The sequence below is a fragment of the Rhododendron vialii genome, chromosome 9a (genome assembly GCF_030253575.1).
Source record: "Rhododendron vialii isolate Sample 1 chromosome 9a, ASM3025357v1".
Classification (NCBI taxonomy): Eukaryota; Viridiplantae; Streptophyta; class Magnoliopsida; order Ericales; family Ericaceae; genus Rhododendron; species Rhododendron vialii.
The window spans coordinates 16367237-16389448 of record NC_080565.1 but is presented as its reverse complement, the minus strand read 5'-3'; the positions used below and the strand labels follow the sequence as shown (position 1 = coordinate 16389448).

The window sequence follows — 22212 nt, the reverse complement described above, 5'->3', positions numbered from 1 at the left end:
TTGACACGGTCTACGATGAGTCGCGTAGGAGAAACTCAAAAAATCTTGGACACCAATGATAGTTATATAGCGATTGCGGATGTGTTATTGATATTGTCTTTTGTAGTTGTGTATACACGTATCATGCGGAAATCGATGTTTTATTATGACCTGTTGTTTGTAAGTTGTGGGTTAGTGGGTATGGGATTGTTCTATTGAGCGTTGTAGCTCACGGTGTTACCTTTTGGTGACCCTGACATATTATATCGGTGGCGACGCTGGTATAATGTGTCAGACCTTGTAGATTAGCAAGATAAACAGTACACCTTGGAGGCTTTTGGAGCTGAGGAGCTGGCTAAAATGGAGGAGCAGGTAGAGCTGTAGTTAGGGACCCTAGTTTCCCTCCCTTTTGTAATAAAAGTACTCTTGTGAGAGTTATGATGTAATAAAGAGCCAGACTCTATGTAGATTTTCAATGAAATTGCCTTCTTTAACGTACCCAAAATTGGGGGCATTACATGAATGCTCATACTCTTAATCCAAAGATAATTATTAAAGGTATATATTTAATGTTGTTAACTTTAATTCATTAAAGAGTGAGATCTTTATACGGCCAATAGTCTCGATGAGTTGGGTCGCAACATTATATATATGACAACTATTAATTATTGATGGAATCCACGTTCCAGTAAGGACTAATGATACCCCCTTGAGTAAACTTATTAGTTTCGAATATGTCAAACCCTGCAGGTAAATTTTGTATCCAACATATCGAATAAGTTAAGCGGATAGTCTCAAGGTTAAGATATTGATTAAGTGGGAGATTGTTAGCAATATATTTTAATCAACGGGTATCTGTAATCTTAACGTGGAGAGATATTGTAGGGGGATGAAAACAATTGATGCTTCAGATCAACTGGACTGCAACGGCTTTCTCGGGCCTCTTCACCGGAACCCTCATTCGTTGTCGGAACCCTAATCTGCAAAATAGACAGGGGGTGAGCGCACCTCTGCCTCTCGTGGCAAAGGCCCTCCGATGCCAAAGTTAGTATCACGTACTAGCAGTCAAACCCTAATTATCAGTAGGAAAGCAAGAATGCAAAGTATTGCGTACCTTTTACCTCTAGGTTTACCTCTTATTTATAGATTTGCGTATGCTTGCTGGCCAAGCATCCGTGTTGCCCTAGGATTCCTAACTCGTACAGGAATCCCAGGATATCAAGGATTCTCGTTTCCTTTATCAGTTCATTACCTTATTCCTTGTAGGACTCTTTTCCATAACAAGCCGAACATCCCATACTCGTTGGGTATCTTTCTCAGATCCTATATTCTCGGGATCTTATTCCTTAACGGAATACTATTGTTTCTGGATTCTTCCAGAATATTCCTTATGCTCCAATACTTGACTGAAGTTCTTTCTTTTGTTCGGCCATCTCGTTGCCGAACAGACTTCCTGGACCAGTTACCTCACATGTAACTTGGTCCTAACATAATCAGAATGTCTCTATCTGCCAAACAGTTAGTTTACACCACTGACTTCTCATGTCATTGGCCTTTGATTAGCCGAACAGACTACATGGACCAATGACTTCCCATATAATTGGTCCATATTGCTGTTCACCAAACTGCCCGGCGGTAAGTCCTATCGTACTTACCACGTGCTTCCAAACATCTCGTGTTCGGCAACTAAATGTATGTGCTCGGGAATACCTCCCTACAGTTGCTCCCCAGCTTCATCTTTTTACCACTGTTCGGGGGCAATATATGAAGCTTAGAAACAAAATTTTATTCAGACCAGACTCTTCTGATCCCATGCAATCATAAATTCAATATTTCATTGATGCCTTTTGGCGCCTCCATCATTATACCATTTCGGGGTACGGGGTAATGACTCCACATGGCACGTTTCGTATGCCTATCATTAATTTCGAACTGACGTTCTTTGAAACGGCGTCAGAACGGTCTTTGCTTTTCGTTACTTTAACCTATAACGGTGTGAGAGGACACGTTTCGTCTCCGTCTCTCGCCCTTAAACCCCTGAAGGGGCTTCTTTTGAGCTTTTACCCAAAACTTAAACTCGCTCCTTCTCTCTTTAGAAACCAGGCGAGAATATCCCGTCATCCGCCATCGCCGCCATCTGCAATTTCGATTGCATTCCAGGAAACCATCACAGTATCTTTGTAAGACTCTCATTCTAACTCGATTTCTTCTGTTTAGGTTTCCATCTGAGATCTCATTCTCGGATTTTTAGGTCATTTCTAGGATTTCAGTCACGCCCATTCTTATTTTTACGTTTCCTTCGAGTATATCCATGGCGGATGAAAATGATAACCCTCCTAGACCCAATAAGTTTAGGAAGCTCTGCGATACCCCTACTGCCATGGCGGCATTTAGAGAAAAATATAACGTCCCTGAGAATGTAAGGTTTGAACTCGCCCCTTTAGGTGCAGACAGGGATGGCGGTTCATGGGATAGGATGTGTATCCCAATTGTAGCCATTGTCGAAGGCGGGGTTTGTTTTCCCCTTCACCCACTACTCCGCCAGATTCTAAGCTGGTACCGTCTTACACCCATGCAAGTTTCAACCAACGTTTTCAGACTGATAATGGGGACTATAGCCCTAAATGGGATTTTAGGGACCCAATTAGGAATCTGGGACATCCAATGGTGGTACAGTATAGTACTAAACCCCGAGTACAATACTTACTACTTCAAGGTTTGGAGGGCAGAGAAACGTTTCGTACTCAATCTGCCAGATTCTGCTCGTGACCACGAGATCGACTTCCTCTATATAATCAGAGCATTCGAGCCTTTAGGGGAAGATGGCCAAGTGCTAGGGCTCCATTGCCCCCACATATGGGGCTATCCACGTATGCTCTTGCTTTTATCTTTTGTAATTTCTTCATCTACTGCTTTCTCATAGTTTTTCTATATGTCTAACTTTGGATCTTGCAGCTGAAAACGCTAACCATCGTCCCAGACGTGTACCGAGCAACATCCGAACAGAGGACATTAACAAAGTCCTAAAATATACAGGCGAGCCTGGTACCCGAACAGCAGGTCGGGGCCGTGACGCCGACGTACTTCTGGGATACGATCCTGCGTACAGAGGTGTGATCGACAGGAGGCTTGCCCATCCCAGCACGAGTGCCGCCTCTACTTCTACTGCTCCTCAACCAAGAAGTCAAAGAGCCAATACTGGAGTGACGGTAGCCGAACAGCTGGGTGAAATCCCTATTTCAGAAGGTGTCCCATTACCCCGCTTGAGACTCTGAAGACCCTCTCAAAGACAGGTCATTCATCATCAATCCGAACAGCCAGTATTAAATCTCGACACCAGCCAATCGTCCTCTTCTGGATATTCTCCTTCTCCAAACTTAGCAAGTATGTCTTGTCAACCTCTAAATTTAAGTTCTTTGCTTACCGTCTCAGCCAGAGGACGTGGTGCTGGCCAGGCAGCCTCTTCTGGTTTTGCTCCCCCACCACCCCGTCATACCAGGGGTGGTTCTGCTCGGTCCTCCTCTTCTCCTCAAGAAGTGGACACCACTATAGAGGCTAGTGACGTTCATAAAGACAAACGTCCTAGATCAGAAGACCCAACTGGTACTGCTTCTCAAGCAGATACTGAAACACATCACCCTGTTTCACCAACTACTCAAGTACTTCCTCAAACATGGACTCCTCCATTCACTAGAGCCGACCATCCCGTCCACGTTGGGGATGGTGCTGGTTCATCCGAAACAGCTCTTGCCCTAGCTCAAGGGTTGCTGCTCCCCGTTGACATGCAAAAGGAGTCCGAATCTGCACCTGACCGGCTTGTTTCCACTGGACTCATCAGTGGTATCAAGGTAGTGTAATTTTGATTTTTCCTTCCAGTTACATGTGAGTTCGTATGTATATTTCGTATACTTCATATCACGAATTTGCTATACTCGTTACTTACTGTTCGGTGGTTTGCCAGTTTATTCAAAAAATGGTCACTTTGGGCCAAAAGTACCAAGAAGCTGAGACCGAAAGGATCAAGCTGCTAAATGACAACACGCGGCTGCTTCGGACAGTTGCTCGTTTGGAAAGAGAGAGGGACAAAGCCAAAGCTGACTTTGAAGGAGCTAAAGGCAAGCTGGAGATTGCTGAGGAGGGCCTAAATCAGGCTTTGTTGGAGATTGATAACACCAAAAAAGCTTCTTATGAAGAAGGGTACCAGAAGGGTTTTGGCGCCACAACAACAAATTACGTCGAACAGATGCCAGCTATACAGGACCAGATCTGGATTGCATGCTGGGAGGCATGTCTGACCAAATTAGGGGTTGCTGAGGATTCACCCTTCTGGGTTGACAATGATCTGCCGAGCAACCTTTCTCAAAACATTCAGGAACCAGCAGGACATCCAGAGGACGACATCGAACAGCAAATTGAAGAATTTGCAAATGCTGAGGAAGACACACCCACAGGCGTGCACCCTGCTCAATCTCCTGCTCGGGTTTCGACCCTTGAGCCCATAAACTTGGAGGAGAATGCAGTCGAAGATGGTGCTGATACTGAGATCAACACTAATACTCAAGAGGTCCAGAATGTGGACTGAGCTGGTGAGAATATGAACTGTTTTGGTTGCTGGTCCTGCATGACCATAAACTTTATTTTGGCCCTGTGAGGCATCAATACTCTGTTAAGACAGGTATTCGGCCCTTCGTGGCATAACGTTCAAGTATTTCGTACTGTTGATCATTTTAATCATATAGGTTGCATGTTTGCATAAGTATTTCGTACTTTTAGCAAATCCTACAAACATGATTACTTGTACTGAATCCAAGTTTCTCGTACTTAAAATCATTTGCTTCTCAGTTTCTCGTACTGTTGACAAGTTATTTCATACTTGTATTTTTCACTAAAATACATACAATTGTATTCATACTTGTTAAGTGTCTCGTACTGAAAATATATGTTAAGTATCACGTACTTAAAATTGTTGCAACAGACTGTTTAAAAACAATCATACAGGTGTTAAGTTTCACGTACTCAACCAAATTTAAGTTTCACGTACTTGAATTAGTGTGGCTTAACATATACTCGTTTATGCTTTAAGCAAGTTAATAAACTTTGTACAAGTGTCTCGTACTTTAAAGTCCATACAAGTGTTTTCATACTTGTATTCGTTTAAGTTTTACGTACTTAACCAAGGCATACAAGTGTGCTCATACTTGTTAAAGTTTTTTGAAAATCACACAAGTGTTTCATACTTGTGTTTAAAGTGTCACGTACTTGAAATTCACACAAGTGTTTCATACTTGTGTTTAAGTGTCACGTACTTAACTGTTTGAAATTCACAGTGTCACGTACTTAACTGTATACCCTGCTCCCCAATACGAATGAGGGAAACCAATCTCGTAGTTCGTATTTAAAACAAATACCAGCAGTTATACTAGAAAGTGACTTTATTCAGAATCTGTAAAACTCAAGAGGGCTGTATTCGTACCCCTTGTAACTAGAATAATCAAAACTAGAACAAAGGAATTATATTCGTAATTCCCACACAAGTACGTAGTGCAAATCTAAAACAGAACTGAAATGATTCTTTAAACAAAGAATTTTCGTAGATTATGGACATTCCAAGGCCTCGGAAGTGGATGACCATCCAAATCTGCCAATTTGTAGGCCCCTATACCAACAATCTCGGTAACTCGATAAGGGCCTTCCCAATTGGCCCCCAACTTACCTTCATTGGCCACCTTGGTGTTGCCGAGCACTTTTCGTAGTATGAGGTCCCCAACACCAAACTCTCGAGGGTGAACATGCTTATTATAGCTCTTCATTAGCTGCTCCTGGTAGGAAGCCAGATGGACCAATGCCCTTTCTCTCCTCTCCTCGGCGAGATCAAGCTCGATTTTAAGGGCCTTGTCATTGCCTCCACGTTCAACCAAAACGGTCTTGTTGGTCGGCAAACAGACTTCCAAAGGTATGACAGCCTCTGTTCCATAAGCTAATGAATAGGGGGTCTCTCCCGTAGACCTCCTAGGCGTTGTTCGGTGTGCCCATAAAACCAATGGTAACTCGTCAGGCCACTTCCCCTTAGCTTTGTCCAGCCGTTTCTTGATCCCGTCAAGGATAGTTTTATTAGACGCCTCTGCTTGCCCATTACTCTGAGGGTAGGCTGGGGTGGAATAATAATTTCGTATTCCATACTGAGCACAAAAAGCCTTGAATTTCTTCTGAAATTGGGATCCATTATCTGTGATCAATGAGTATGGGACCCCAAAGCGAGTGATGATGCTTTTCCACACGAACCTTTCTATCATAGGTTCAGTGATTTTGGCCAGTGGTTCTGCCTCAATCCACTTAGTAAAATAGTCAGTTGCCACAAGCAGGAATTTTCGATTCCCAGTTGCTTTGTGTAGTGGACCCACGATGTCCATCCCCCATTGAGCAAACGGCCAGGGACTTGTCAAAGGCACCAGATCCTCGGCGGGTGTTCGAATCATTGGTGAGACTTTTTGACACTTTTCACAAATCTTCACATACACCTTTGCATCTTCCTGCATGTGTGGCCACCAGTAGCCTTGGGTAATTGCTCGGTGGGCAATGGATCTGCCTTCAGCATGGCTCCCACATGTTCCCTCGTGGATTTCATGAAGAAATTTCTGCACCATCTCAGGATGCACACATAGCAAATATGGGCCTGTAAAGGATTTCCTGTATAACTTATCCTCTGGGGACAGCCAGAACCAAGCAGATTTGATTCTTATCTTGTGAGCCTCCTTTTTGTCAGGAGGGAGTATCTCGTCTCGTAAGAACTCCATGATTGGGTCCGTCCAACTTGGTCCTTGGTTCACGTCCAAGACCAAGTCTATGTTCCTCCCAATGCTCGGCTCATTCAGATATTCTACTGCCACCTTCCTTTTGAACTCAGTTGGGACAGCTGCAACCAACCAAGCTAATGAATCTGCATGAGCATTCTGTCCAGAGCTTATCGGTTCAATATACACCCTCTCGAAGGTATCAAGCAGGTCCTTGGCTGCCTGCACGTAGGCCACCATCTTTTCATTTCGAGTTTCATACTCGCCGGACAGCTGGTTCACCACAAGCTGTGAATCACAATACACCCTTACCCGTCTTGCTTTTAGGGTTTTTGCACTCCTCAATCCAGCTAAGAGTGACTCGTACTCTGCCACATTATTTGATGCACTAAAGCCTAGCCGAACAGATAGCTCCAACATCACTCCATCAGGGGGAAAAAGCACAATCCCAATCCCTGACCCTGTGTTACATGCTGATCCGTCAACATACAGTTTCCATTCCAGGGGATCCTGTTCGGCTGGGGGTTGATTCTTTATGGGTGATGTCTCTGTTGCCTGCTCCTTTCTCGTAGGAGGTTGGGGTGCCACCGTGGGAGAAAATTCCGCCACAAAATCAGCCAACACCTGGCCTTTGATTGCTGTGCGTGGCTGATAATCGAGATCGTATTGACTCAACTCCACGGACCACGTCGAGATCCTTCCCAAGAAGTTTGCTTTTTGTAGCAGTGATTTCAATGGAAACTCAGTGTAAATCACAACCTTGTGGCTTTGGAAGTAGTGTGGCAGCTTCCTTGTGGCTGTCCTAAGTGCCAGGACAAGCTTTTCTAAAGGCAGATATCTCGTTTCCGCATCTAGCAATGTCTTGCTAACATAATAAATAGGGATTTGTTCCATCCCTAAGTCCCTTAACAGAACTGCACTTACTGCATGCTCGGAAACAGCTAAGTACAGAATTAAAGACTCACCTTGTTGTGGTGTTGACAAAAGTGGGGGCTCGGCCAGATACTTCTTCAGGTTCTGGAAGGCTTGTACACACTCTGCTCCCCATTCAAATCCCTCCCTCTTTTTCAGCAATTGAAAAAAGGGTCTGCACTTATCACTTGACCTGCTGATGAATCTGTTAAGTGCTGCTGCCATTCCAGTCAGTCTCTGGACTTCCTTTGTGGTTTTGGGACTTTGTAGCCTCTGTAGGGCAGCAATCTGATCGGGATTAGCCTCTATCCCTCTCATGGTTACCAAATGACCCAGGAACTTTCCTGAACCAACTCCAAACGCACATTTCGAGGCGTTGAGTTTCAATTTGTACTTCCTCAAGATTTCGAAAACCTCTTTCAAATCAGCTATATGCCCCTGTTTATCTCGACTTTTTACCACCATATCATCTATGTAAACTTCCATAATCTTTCCAAGCAATTTTTTGAACATAATGGTTGTAAGTCTTTGGTATGTTGCCCCAACATTTTTTAGCCCAAACGGCATAACACTATAGCAGTACAACCCTCGTGGCGTGATAAACGAAGTCTTCTCTTGATCAGGGCCGAACATAGCAATTTGATGATACCCTCGATATGCATCGAGAAAACTCATTCGCTCATAACCAGCGGTTGCATCAACCAACTAGTCAATTCTTGGAAGAGGAAAACTATCCTTAGGGCACGCTTTGTTTAGGTCTATGAAGTCTACACAGACACGCCACTTCCCATTCTTTTTCTTCACCACAACGGTGTTGGATAACCATTCTGGGTAGTAGACCTCTCGTATCGCTTTAGCCTCCAGTAAACGATCGACTTCTTCTATTACTGCATCCACATGCTGCACGGCTACCTTTCGTTTTTTCTGAATGACCGGTTTATGCTGGGGATCAATGTTTAAATGATGACAGATCACATCTGCATCCACTCCGGGCATCTCCTTTGGTACCCATGCAAATACATCGATATATTCCTTCAGAAATCTTATTGACTCAGCCTTTTCCTCTGCTGGTAATGATTCCCCTATTAAAAAATATCTTTCAGGATCAGTCTCGCTGATCTGAATCTTTTCCAAACCTTCAACCACTTTTTCAGCCGGACTTCTTCCAACATCCTCGATAGTTGGTTGATCCGGTACTTCTAACGTATGAACATGGTGGACCTTTGGGGCTGTTATAATGATGGAGATCAAACACTATTGAGCCACTTTCTGATTGCCTCTGAGCACTTCAACCCCATTCGATCCTGGGAACTTTACTATCTGATGATAAGTCGAGGAAACTGCCCTCATCTTGTGCAACCATGTCCTTCCTATAATCGCGTTATAGGAAGAGGGAACATCGACTACTAAGAAATCTATCCTCAATACCACAGTTCCAGCCCGAACAGGTAGTGTTACATTTCCAAGGGGCCAGACTGCTCCTGCACCGAAGCCGATCAGGGGTGTTGTAGATTGCTCTAAATCTGTTTGGGCCAACCCCAGCTTCTTGAACGCATCGTAGTACAACACCTCTGTACAACTTCCTGAGTCCACAAGGATCCTCTCAATGTCATATTCCCCAACTCGTAGGGTTACGACCAATGCATCGTTGTGGGGTATTTGGACCTCTCCTAGGTCATCATCACTGAATGCCAAGCTCTCATTGCATACATTAGTCTCTCGTCCTCTCTTGTTTCCCAATCACATCACGTGTTGATCATGCTTAACTTGCCTTTGTAACAGCCTAACCTCATTTCTCGTATAAGGTGTGGCCAACCCATGTATCATATGGATTACTCCTTTAGGGTTTTGCTCGTAACCCAGCTCCATAGCCTTCCCTTTCTCCTTAGGATCCTCCTGGATAAATTCCTTGAGATAGCCCCGAGAGACCAAATCATCAAGGTGCCTCTTGTACATCTCACAATCCTCGGTCATGTGGCCCCAATCTTTGTGGTAACTACAGTGCTAATTCGTAGCACGTTTTGCATCCTTGTCTCCGCCTAGACTCGGGGGCCACTTAAAATATGGCTGATTCTTTATTCGATAAAGAATCCTGTATATTGGTTCCTTCCAAACCGTAGTGATAGAAAAGAAAGATTTGGGGTCAGAAACTTGCTTATCCTTGTACGGCTCTTTCTTAGCTTGCCCATACTCCCTTCTCTCTCTATAAGTCTTAGGCTCTGGCTTATCCACTTTTTTGGCAGATGCTTTCGGCTATTCGGCAACCGTCCTGCCATCCTCACGGAGTATGTCATCCTCCATTCTGGCATGTTGCTCTATTCGTTCCATCAATTTAGCCAGTGTGGCTGCCGGATGTTTATTCAATGAACGACGCAACTCTCCCCGAACAGGCAAACCAGTCTTAAAGGTAGCAATTGCGTACTCCTCACTGCAACTTTCAATCTCGTTGAAAGTCTCCCAGTACTTCTTTGCATAATCCCTGATCTGCTCGCTCTCCTCCTGTTTCATGGTGGAAAGACTCTCAAAGGTCTTTGGGGCTTTTCTGCTTGTCAAGAACCGAGCAGTGAATTCCTCGGCCAACTGCCTCCATCCTCGTATGGATCGTGGGGCCAGTTTATGAAACCAGGATAAAGCCACCTTGCCAAGACTGAAGGGAAACATCTTGCACAAGATGGAATCATCCCCTTCATGCATAAACATAGCTTGTTGATAATGCTGAATGTGAGCCACGGGATCCGTATTTGTCTCGTAAAGTACGAACGCACCGTGCTTTACCCTGCTCGGCAACCTTGCCTCTTGTAGCCTCTTTGTAAATGGGGAGGCCGCAATATTACTTAATGCCTTGCGTGCTGCTTCTCGTGCAATCACTGTCCCATCCTCGAACTCCTTGGACTTGTGAGCCGTGGCTTTGGCCCAATCAGCATCAGGTCTCTCGTACCTGTCTCGATGATGTTTCCTTGTTCCCTCCTCTTCGGGGGAGGAACTTCTGTCTCTGCTCCTCCCTTTTCGTGAAGAAGCCTTTCTCTCGGGTGTTAGGCTTTTACTTCTTCTTCTCCTTTTTCGTGGAGAAGCCTCATAACGCCCTATGACAGGACTTCTGCTCCTTCTTCTTCGTGAATTGGTCTGCTTATGGACTACCAGCGTCCTTCCATCTCTTTGGGAATGCCTACGAGAGAGTCCAGAATCTTCTGGGTGCTCTCATACCCGCTGCAACTCCTGTATCTCATACTCTCATTTTTTAATTAAACGAGCATACTCCTCGATTTCCCTTATCTTCTTATCAAGGACATCGTTATCATCGTGTATACTCTTTAAACGGGTAACTGACTCTTCTCTTCGATGAGACCTACTCCTTCTCGTGGAGCCAGTAGCAGTTTTGTCTCCTTTTTCCTTGGAGTTACCTTTGTCATGTCTACCAATGGGCTTTCTCGGAGCGCCTGGTGGGGATTTATCTCTTCCCCCACCCAACTGGTCCTTTGGACTAAATGGAGTAGCTGGATCTTCTTCCATCGTACTTACTTTTGAAAAAAGCTGGTTTGTTTCCCACAGACGGCGCCAATTGTAGGGGGATGAAAACAATTGATGCTTTGGATCAACTGGACTGCAACGGCTTTCTCGGGCCTCTTCACCGAAACCCTAATTCGTCGTCGGAACCCTAATCTGCAAAATAGACAGGGGGTGAGCGCACTTCTGCCTCTCGTGGTAAAGGCCCTCCGATGCCAAAGTTAGTATCACGTACTAGCAGTCAAACCCTAATTATCAGTAGGAAAGCAAGAATGCAAAGTATTGCGTACCTTTTACCTCTAGGTTTACCTCTTATTTATAGATTTGCGTATGCTTGCTGGCCAAGCATCCGTGTTGCCCTAGGATTCCTAACTCGTATAGGAATCCCAGGACATCAAAGATTCTCGTTTCCTTTATCAGTTCATTACCTTATTCCTTGTAGGACTCTTTTCCATAACAAGCCGAACATCCCATACTCGTTGCGTATCTTTCTCAGATCCTATATTCTCGGGATTTTATTCCTTAACAGAATACTATTGTTTCTGGATTCTTCCAGAATGTTCCTTATGCTCCAATACTTGACTGAAGTTCTTTCTTTGGTTCGGCCATCTCGTTGCCGAACAGACTTCCTGGACCAGTTACTTCACATGTAACTTGGTCCTAACATAATCAGAATGTCTCTATCTGCCGAACAGTTAGTTTACACCACTGACTTCTCATGTCATTGGCCTTTGATTAGCCGAACAGACTACATGGACCAATGACTTCCCATATAATTGGTCCATATTGCTGTTCACCGAGCTGCCTGGCGGTAAGTCCTATCGTACTTACCACGTGCTTCCAAACATCTCGTGTTCGGCAACTAAATGTATGTGCTCAGGAATACCTCCCTACAGATATTTAATATCATGGAGCTTGTAATATAATTGAGATAAGGACGAGAGTACAATTATAATTCTATAGTGGGGTGAATTATAATTAGTGAAATAAAAAATAGAATCCTGGTAGGATTAGGATTTCTTACTTATACTGGGAGCCCGAATTTATTACTCCTTAGGTCCCTATCGTAACCCTATATATACACGTTATGCTTTCTAGGTCAGAGAGAGGTTTTCTATTATTCACAAAATAGAGGCAGGCTTAGAGAGAGCAAACTGATCACGAAAGAGTCCACACTCGGTTCGTGTTCTAGACATGCAAGAAATACGATAGAAGATCGAAAGGTGCAGTCGAGCAGTACACGTGGCTTATAGCAAGACGTGCTATAACAAGTTCAACTAACGTTCGTGTCGCAGGGAATTGAGGTGAAACCCTAATTCCGCCTTATAGGGTTTTGCAGGTTTTTTAGTTGTTTAATCTGTACGCGTCATTACTAGATTCTGGGAATCGTTTCCCAACATTACTATCACTCAATCTAAAATGGTGAGCTTGAAGACTAGGTTTCTGGAGCTTTGAGTAACAAACAGCTAACATTTTGGGTAAAAATCGGAGAATAAGGAGACTTCTGCTCATGCCCTCATGGGACTGGCAAGATATAATCCCCAAGTCAGGGACTTGTTCTTGCTCGTGAGGGTAACGAAAACCCAAGATGGTAAAACCACCAAAATTTGCGATATAAATGGCAACTCTCTTGCATTTTTGCAAAGAACGACCGTCATGTTTGATGGGCCCCACTTCGATAATGTTAGCGATTCAGTGAAGCTTTTGTCTTCTCTTGACTATAAAGCTCCACGCCCACACACACCTCTTTCGAATTGTCCAAATTCTGTGGTCATCTCAAAACGACTTTAATGGGGCCGGCATTTTTGTTGAAGTCCTTTCTTTTTTGTTTTCTTTTTCCGAGAGTCAAGAGAGTATGGATCAACTTATGTTCACCTAAGTCCTCAATCATTCCTACAGAACTAGAAAATTTATAAGAAATTACTCCGTACTTGAGTAATCTAAAAAATCGAACATTAGTCAATTATAGAGGAAAGAAATCCAACAACCAATTAGACTAACTTTTGGGCTGTGTTTTGAAGTCATAGTTTATCCGGGCAAAATCAAAAGAAAAAGTTTTGCTTGTAAAAAAGTTTCTCCATCCAAAGACTTTTACCAGTTCAAAAAATAAAAAAGCAAAATCAAATGAAGAATTTTTTGGGTGTCAAGCGAGTATTACATAAACTAATCTCTCGGCAATTCCAATTTCCAACCGTCCAAACGTATTTTGGACGGTCTCGATTTATTCCTCTTCCCTCACCCACCACTCTCTCTTCTACCATTTCTTCCTCCTCCTATCCTATCTCTCTCCTATCTCCTATATTCTCTCCTATCTTCTCCTCCTATCTCCTCCTATATATAAAGGAGCAGTCTTTCGGAGGTCATTTTTCAATTTGGGACGAATTTGTCCTTTAATTTCTGGTAATTTACAGATTGCCCAGGCCATTTTCGTAATTACGAGTATCTTTGGGGGCAATTGAAAATGTGACATGCCTTTTTGCCTTTCCTGTGGGAGTGACGTGGTCTTCTCCCGTCCAAATATTTCCCTCCACTTTATTCTCCCTCCCTCGTTGTAGTACACACCACTTCGAGCAACGAAGAACGATGATCTGATTCGGCGCCTCTCTCTCTCCTCTCCTTAGAGCATCTTCAGCAGCCGGGATATCTCCGGCGAGGTCAAAGTGGAGAGCCGATGTGCCCAAAACTGGTTTCCAGCAGCCTCGCCATTTACTCCCATCGCTACGACTCCTCGCCATAGGGAGTGAGGTATTTCCCGTTACTTCGCCTCTCTCTCTCTCTCTCTCTCTCTCTCTCTCTCTCTCTCTCTCTCTCTCCTTGCTTTCTTCGGATCCGGCACCGAAAAATGAAATAGGAGTGTATCAGGCAACACCCACAACCCAAACAGATCTCGCCGTCGTTGGTCGTCATCGTCGTCTAACACCCACAACCCAAATCCATTTCAGTCCATGTTCACGATTTCTGGTGGGTTTTTCGATTTCCAGTGGGTTTATTGATTTGTATTTGGTCGAGTTCCGAGACTGCCCTGCTTCTAGGCTTCATCCAAATGACTGCCCGGTCGATCGGATATGCCCCTGGGCTTCATCAAGATTCGAATTCTAGCCCCATCGATTAACACCTACTATAGCATCGATTTTTGCCTAGCCTAAAAATTAGATTGTTATACAGCTTAATAATTAAGCCTCAAATCATGCCATCTATAAATACAGTTTTATTGTGGGTGTATCTCCAAACTTGGAGGGATAAGTTAGATTTTGAGTTACTTATAAAAAAATTTAAAATAATCTGTTTTCAGTTTGGTACAAGATGGGTAGAAAAAGTTTGCAAGGGAGTGAAGATAATGGAGGTGGTTGTTCTCAAATTCTTCTAATACAACTGAGACCGGTGGATAATGGAGGTGGTTGTTATTTGCCATTTGTGTTTTTTGTTTTTTGTATCTTCGCTTGTGTTATTTTTGGGTTATGCGCTTTCGCTTATGTTATTTGTGTTTTGTGTATCTTTGGCTTATGTTATTTTTGGGGTTGTATCTTTTTTGTGTTTTGTGTTTTGGAGGACTGGTGGTTTGTAATCGTTTCACCTGTTAAAAGAGTTAGAGAGAAGGAGTAGGACTGTTGAAAGATGTCACTTTGAGAGCTCTTTAAGAAACAAATTCGTTGAAACTGAAAATCAAAAGTGGGTCTGCCGACACCTCTTGGCTACCAATTTTTTTCCCTTAACCTCTTTCTCTAACTATATCTCCACTTCTTTCTATCTCATATATGGCAATTCTACTCCATGGTTAGGTTTCGTTGATGTACGATCTCTAATTTTTTCTTTTTATTCAGCTTTTTGAATTTCTAGAGTTCTCATACATCTGATTCGTTTGGGGGCTATACACATGACACTCCTACTATTTAGGCTTTCTTGTTTGTATAAAGCGATTTAAAATATACCAAGATTAAATGTAAAGCTGATGTTGCTAAGGTTGTAGCATTTTGGTTGGAGCTTGACAAGCATAAGAAGTGGGGAGGGTTTGAAATTGGGGGAATTGAGTGCTTATCACCTGGTAATGCTTTGGTGTTTGCCTCCTGCAGGTTCCAAGGAACAACAAAAGAGCCATACCATGTGAACTGAATGAAGGTTAGAAAATACCTATTCTAATTGATTGGTTGTTCCTTATGTCAATGTTGCTTTCCTTTGTTTTGGAAGAGAAGTACTACTTGGCTACCATACAAAATTGCTTAAGATCACCTTATTTGGCAATATTTATTGCAGCAAAAAGATGGACTCAATGTTAAAGCACATGTGAAACACGCAACAAATTCAGGAAATATTTTTCCCAAGGGCTAATGTAAGGTATTACTTCTGATTTGGCTAACAAGAAAAAAAAATTCACTTTGGAATTACTGCCAAGCAAATAAACATTTATGTCATCGCAATTGCGGTTCATCCATGGGTGAGTAGATCAGCAGATTACTTGGAGTATTGTACGCTATGTTCTTTGTCATATTCTACTTCACTCCACCCCTTTCATTTACATGTTGAGTATTTCATATTTGAGAATAGGTCTGATGGGGGAAAAAATTAAGATAATTTTTGGTGATAGGGCTCCATTGCATGGTACAAATGCTCGACATAATCATAGTCCTAGAGAGCTCCTTTAGTACTAACTCATTTAGGGCTCGGATTTGGAATGTTAGCAAGGATAATTGCACGGTAGTGTGGAATTGGACTTGCTTACAAGTTTGAGTATGTGAGTGCAATTGCTACTTACGTTGAAATTATTACCATTGTGCAAGGTATTAGTCCTGAATTGAAATCATTTTTTTAAACTTAAATATGGTGGTTTAAGGCAGGAGGACAAGAAACGAATCCAGGGAAAAGAGTTGAACATGCATCTGCTCTCACACTTGTAGAAGCAGCAAACAACCAATAGTCGTTTCATTTTATTCGCTTCTCTTTTTCTTGTTCAATATTTTTGCTACTTCCCGGTATCCACTCTATGATATGGATGCTGATTGTAGTTATATGACTTGATTTCACAGCAATTTAGTAGGATGAAGAAAATTCTGACCAACCATCTCAAACTGGCCTTGGAAGACTTTTTCACATAGACTGAATGCTGTCGGCATCATTACTTTTGAATTAGGAAATTTTCGGTCTAACTAATTTTTGGCTTCCTAAAATTTTCAACTAAAAAAAGCTGATATTGTGAATGTGAAGGACTACAACCTTGGAATGACTATCTAGGGGGAGTTTTTTCTTTTTCTTTTTCCTAGCCCATCTTCCCTTGATTACATCATGTTGCTTCTACTATTTGTAAGAAATTGGTAGATAATTAGAAGTATGTTGATGTGTGTTAAATGAGTTTTAAATATGAGGACTTGAGGAGTCAATTGTTAATATTTTGGCTACCAACATTCTAGAACATAAGAAAATATCATTGTGTATCGAATTGCATAAGATCAACTACCATGCTGCACGTACTACTTTATACATGGGTCACAAGAATTAATTTAAGTATCTGAGCTCAATGATGATGTTGTTGATGTCAATAGTCAAGGGTGTTCAGCCATCTAATCTCGGTTATCATGTAACACATACGATTGTGATGTAGTTTTGGAGTTTATACTTAAATAATAGATGATGTGGTGGTTGTTCAGTCATATTGAATGTTGCTTTTGAGATTTTTTAATTACTTACAGGATCAACTGAATGCAAGGAATGAAGACCTATTCTCTAGGTGCATGTACATAACCTTGAGCTAGAAATTGCAGAAATGGTAAGTTCAGAGGAGACAATTGGCATGTATATTTAATGTGGAAGCAAATTTTACTTCAAGTCTAGAGAAACTAGGATTAGTTTTGGGGTTTCAATTTTATGCTTACAGACTATATTTTGACTATTTATATGCATAACTTTCAATTTTTGGACTGGATTTAGATTTTTGCGCACAAACTTTTATTTCTTCGTCAGGGTTTTTTGCTCGCAAAGTTTGATTTCTAGATTCAAAATTTTTGGGTTAGGGTTTTGATCAGACTTTGATTTTTAGTTAGGGTTTTGATTTTTGGTTTTAGTTTTTAATTTTTGATTAGCATTTTTACTGTATTTATGTGTATTCAGGTTTGGATTAGTAGTTGAATGGCATATATTGTTGGCTACTGTTGGCTATGATGTGAATTTCATATATTGTTAGCTATGATGTTTAAAAATCTGAGTCAAAAGGCATAGAGTGCAGTTTGAATGCAGTTTGTAGTGCAATTTGATGAATGCAGTTTTTAGTAGACTTTGAATGCAGTTTTAGTACACATTGCTATGACAGTGCAACTGTTGTTGTGTGTGTGTATCCAAACTGTAGTTTTATTCGAGATTCGAGGCTGTTTTAGTGCAGTTTTTTGTGTAATTTTACTGCAGTCTCTGTGGCAATGATGATTGTCTGAGCTCACAAATATTTCTGTGTGTATTGAGTTTGGTAGCTATGTGCAATGTTGGACACAGTTTTTTCCCTTCCCAAAAAGGGGTCCCTTTTTTAAAAATTGGCCCCAAGAATGCACCCTTACTCTCAAGGATAGATGGAAGCATTGATTTTAAAAGATCAGTGTATTGGAAATCCTATGAGGGTCAGTTAAGGAATGGTACTAAGTTGGAGATAAATTAATGAATCTTTCGTGTAAAGACTGGTGAAGATATTAATTTTGTAAGTCATATTAAGGTTTGATGATTGTATTGTTTTACTCATAAATAAAGCATGTGAAAATGGATTCTTTTCGAGCTGCAAACGCATCAATGCTTCTCAGGACAAAGAGCAGATGGACAGCTTGCAGGAGAGGAAGGAGGCGTTTAATATGACTACTGCTATTTATGGCTATTGCGAGTTTTACTGGTGTTATGCTCCTTTAGCGTCTATAAATAGACTACGCTTAATGTGGTCCGTATGTTAATCATCTAATGCTTTTGCTACTTTGATTAATCTATGTAATATATCTCCCTAGCTATTTTCATACTCTTCTATTGCTTCTGGCTTTAAAATTACAAAAAAGTCATATCTACCCTATATCGAAACTTGTTCTCTTCGACGCGCATGCATTCGTGATATGCACGAAGGTGAACCTAGCCTATATATAAAGGAGCACTTTTTCAGAGGACAATTTTTCCAATTTGGGCCGAATTTGTCTCTGGATTGCAAACAGTGCAACCTTGGGCACTTGGGCAGTTTGGTCTTTTCGGCTGGTATGCTAGGTGGCGTGTTCCGGGGGCTCTGGGGGATGTGGCCTGTGTCTGCACCGTTCGCAGCTTCTCTGTTGTGTCGTGTATAGCTGTGTACCAGTGTGTTGTGTTCTGCTTTTAGGCTTCCAGATTCTTCTGTGCTGTCCTTCAGGTATTGTTTTTGCTCTCTCTCTCCCCGTTGCCTGAGGTTTCGTCTTGTTGTTTTTGGATAGCCACACCAGGACGACTTGAAAACATGAAAGAGAGAGTGGGGGATCAGTCGACCCCATCAAAAGAACGATGAGAACGACCGGAGGAAGCAATGAGCACTCTCGTTCTGCCCGATCACCTCTGTTGCCACCGTAACGACGGCAAGTTGTGGCGCTGCTGCGGTTGGAAGCTACAAGACAAAACCTACTGCGAAAAACACTTCTTCCACGACTTGATCACCGATTAACTGGTATCTCTCTCAGCTTCTCGATGATGGGTTTCATATGCTTTTGTTTGATTTTCTATTTTGTTTGTTGATCTGATACCGACTGATCTGAACAAGAGAACTCAGACCTAATCCGGCAGGCGGTGAGACAGAATGGGTTGGGAGAGCGGCGAGAGCCAACTCAGCCATGAGGCTTGATGGTGGACCATAGTTCCTGTTTCCCCTGTTACAGGAAGTGCTGAATTTCCTTTTATTTTGGGGGTATGCGAAGGTGCAAATTTTTTTTTTTTTCCTTGATTGATGATAGTCATGTGGACAAAGGAATCAGCATATATCAGCGGAAATTTGTTGGGACATTAGGGTTTTCGTTCACGATTTGAGGAATTAGGGTTTGTCCTTTCGATTGAAATCAGGGTTCCTATTTGATAATGTTGCCGAAATGTAGTTCTCTTCTGAATTTTTTTCCCCCTATGGTCATAGTTTTGTTCTGATTCGATATGCTGTTCTCGATGGGATACAATTTGCGAGCGACGAATATTTTGTGGTGCACTCGAATGGAAAAATAAAGAATCAACAATAGTCTTTGGTGTTCGTTTAATCGTTGTTGGATTTTTTTGGCCTACAGATTGTTCGATCACTGTATCAACTAATTTAACTTGGGAGTTAGAAACTTAGGACTGCTGCGAATGTGACCCACCGTATAGGCTAATATAATTTCTATTGAAAGCTATTTCTTCAAATTATGATTATGAGGGTAGTTTATGTTAGTTTCTTTGTGTTACTAACAGTTGATAGAGAGAACTTAGACGTGATTGACTGTGTGGACAGCGACGTTCATCTTTTCATGTATAGAGCTTTAAGCACTGATTGGTGGATGAGTAAAATTAATGGTTTTTATCATACAAATTTCAGTTTCATTTTTACAACTATTAGCTAACATATGTTACTGGTTTGTAGGTTTATCTGTCTTTATGTTGTGCTCTTATCACTTTGGTTGTTGGAGCTTATCTTCACATCCTCTGGAATATTGGAGGTTTCCTCACGACCACAGATTCTATGGGAAGCTTGGTTTGGCTACTCTCAACCCCTCCATACGAAGAGGTAGTCATTGTTGCATTTTTCCTTTTTTGTTTTCCTTTAGTCTTTTTTTGGATACATCTTTTGATCAATTAAAGTTGCTTTCCTGCCATTTCCATTTTTCTTTTTTTGTTTTTCCTGTTTGTTGGTTAAAAATAGATACACTTGTGCGATTGTTTAGTGGTGATAATATTATACATCTCTTTGTTCATGTCTGGCAGCTAAAAATATTCTGATGGCGGTTAAAAATATTCTGATGGTTCCTGGATCATCGCCGAGTACACTGACTTCATGGCGAATCTGACCAACATCAATGGAAGTCAAATGGATGAGGTTCAAATGACCTTAATTCGGTAAATATCCACCTTACTCGGACAAGTTCATCTATTTCGATTTCATATTTCTTCATTGAATCTATATGTGCATGTGTGTAACATGTTGTTTGTCCATCTCAATGAAATACTGTCACCTTTGACTGTGCTTGTTCTGTATTTTATTTTATTTATAGATTTTGATTCAATTATATTTGAAAGAATTCTTTTCAAAAAAAAAAAAAACTTTGAAAAAAATATTTGCACAATAACTGTTCATACTTTACAGCCCTATGTAATCTTGCTTGTTGAAGTGAAAAGATGTACCATCTTTCCGTCTAGGACAGTTGATCTAAACAACTCATCGTACATATATGTATTACTTTCCTCTCTCAGATTTCCCTACTAATCTTATATATTTTAGCTTTGATTTCCGTGTATATGTTCGTTATATTTGAGTCTCAAATTAATTTCCTGATCTTAAATATTTAGGGCTTCTTTTCATTTTGGATTAACAATTGAAGTTTTGGGCAATCGAAGTCGCTGATAGATGATCATGGCAAAAAAAATGCCAATCAATTCCCAGAAGGTAGACTTGCCTTATTAGTTCTTTCTTCTTTTGTATGTTTTGTTGGTTTCTCTATTGAGAGTAATTAAAAGTGTGAAATATTTTGCCCTTTTTAGTTTTTCCCTCTCCTTATATATTTAAATTTGTTGTGCCTAAAGGCCTTGACCTATCTTGGTCTTGCATATTGTCTTAAGTGGTTGTAGTAAATCGATTGTGATTCAAATTAGTCATGACCAGGTTCACAAGAAGCATAATTTGATTAGAATCCTAATTTTTGTTGGATATAATGATATTCTTTGAGATGTTGGATGCAGGGATGTGAGATTATTGGATTTTCTAGCTACAATAGTGCAATGTTCTGCTAGGCTGATTGACGATGCTTTGACTATTTCTTTTCAGAAGGATTATAACGAGAGCCCTTCGGACTACAATGGCAAGTCTTTTGCCCGTGTAGTGGCAACCTCAACTTGCAGCTGGTCACTAATTCCTTGTTATCACTGAAGATTATGTTTAAGAAGGAGTATTTCTTCACAAGACCAGCGGGCAATGTTTGTCTCCAATTCCTTGGTGCATCCAGCCTTATTTGAGGCAAATAGACCAGGCCCACTGAGTGTGGTAATGTTTGGTAAGGTCTAATTTTGATGTTATAATTTGCTGGAAACTTGGGACTATTGAGATCAAGGATGTGTGTTAAGGTTGGTAGGAATGTGTATCGGGTAAATCGACTCTGATGATGAGGATTAATTTATGCGTCTTCGCTACTTGTTTTTTAAGGTAGATAGAGAGGAGAGTTAAAACTTTTTATAGTTTATTCAGTCCACATGAACATGGAAGTTTAATGATGTTTTTAGGTTTAGGACCAAATAGGTAACAAATCCAAATGGCTGATTTTATCCACCAGTTTGATCTGTTGTCTTTGTCGATTAAAAATAGATACAACTTTATGCGATTATTTAGCAGTGATGACATTATACATCTCTTTGTTCGTGTTTGGCGGTTAAAAAATATTCTGATGTTTCAGCCGTATTCTGTTGCTGCGGGTGAGATACAATCAAAACATTGATCATGGTTCTACTATTTTGCTCTCCTTTCATGTTGCGTAAAATCTACTGCCATCACATGGTACAGGATGCCGGCTACATTACCATCACATGGTATTTGGACAAAACAACATTAGAACGTCAAATGCAAATAGCTACAAATATAAATATGTTAAATGTAAACCAAAATATGTTAGACAGCTGCAAATAAATATTTATCATAGAACTATCTATTTTTTTCGCATAATTCCCTTAAATCTTGCATTTCAACCATTACCATCAAAAGCAACACTAATCTCCCTTTACTCAAAATCTCTCCTCTTTAACAGCCATAACATTCATGCTTATCCTCTTCAACATCCATCACATTCATGCCTTTATCAACTTCATTAATGCATCCAAACATAAGTTT

At 41.3% G+C, this 22212-nt stretch overlaps 1 long non-coding RNA gene across 4 annotated transcripts; it reads left to right on the top strand.

The window, feature by feature from the left end:
* Window positions 1-13659: 13659 nt before the first annotated feature.
* Window positions 13660-21733, top strand: LOC131301507 (uncharacterized). Of its 4 annotated transcripts, XR_009191311.1 has the most exons (8): window positions 13660-13931; window positions 15257-15302; window positions 15438-15518; window positions 16868-18828; window positions 18931-19075; window positions 19762-19905; window positions 20103-20234; window positions 21160-21733. It is a non-coding gene; the product is annotated as an uncharacterized LOC131301507 (long non-coding RNA). The 4 variants fall into 4 exon arrangements; XR_009191312.1 differs by lacking the exon at window positions 18931-19075 and adding an exon at window positions 20685-20781 and having other exon boundaries at window positions 13660-15302; window positions 15438-18828; XR_009191310.1 differs by adding an exon at window positions 20685-20781 and having other exon boundaries at window positions 13660-15302; window positions 15438-19075.
* Window positions 21734-22212: the final 479 nt, after the last annotated feature.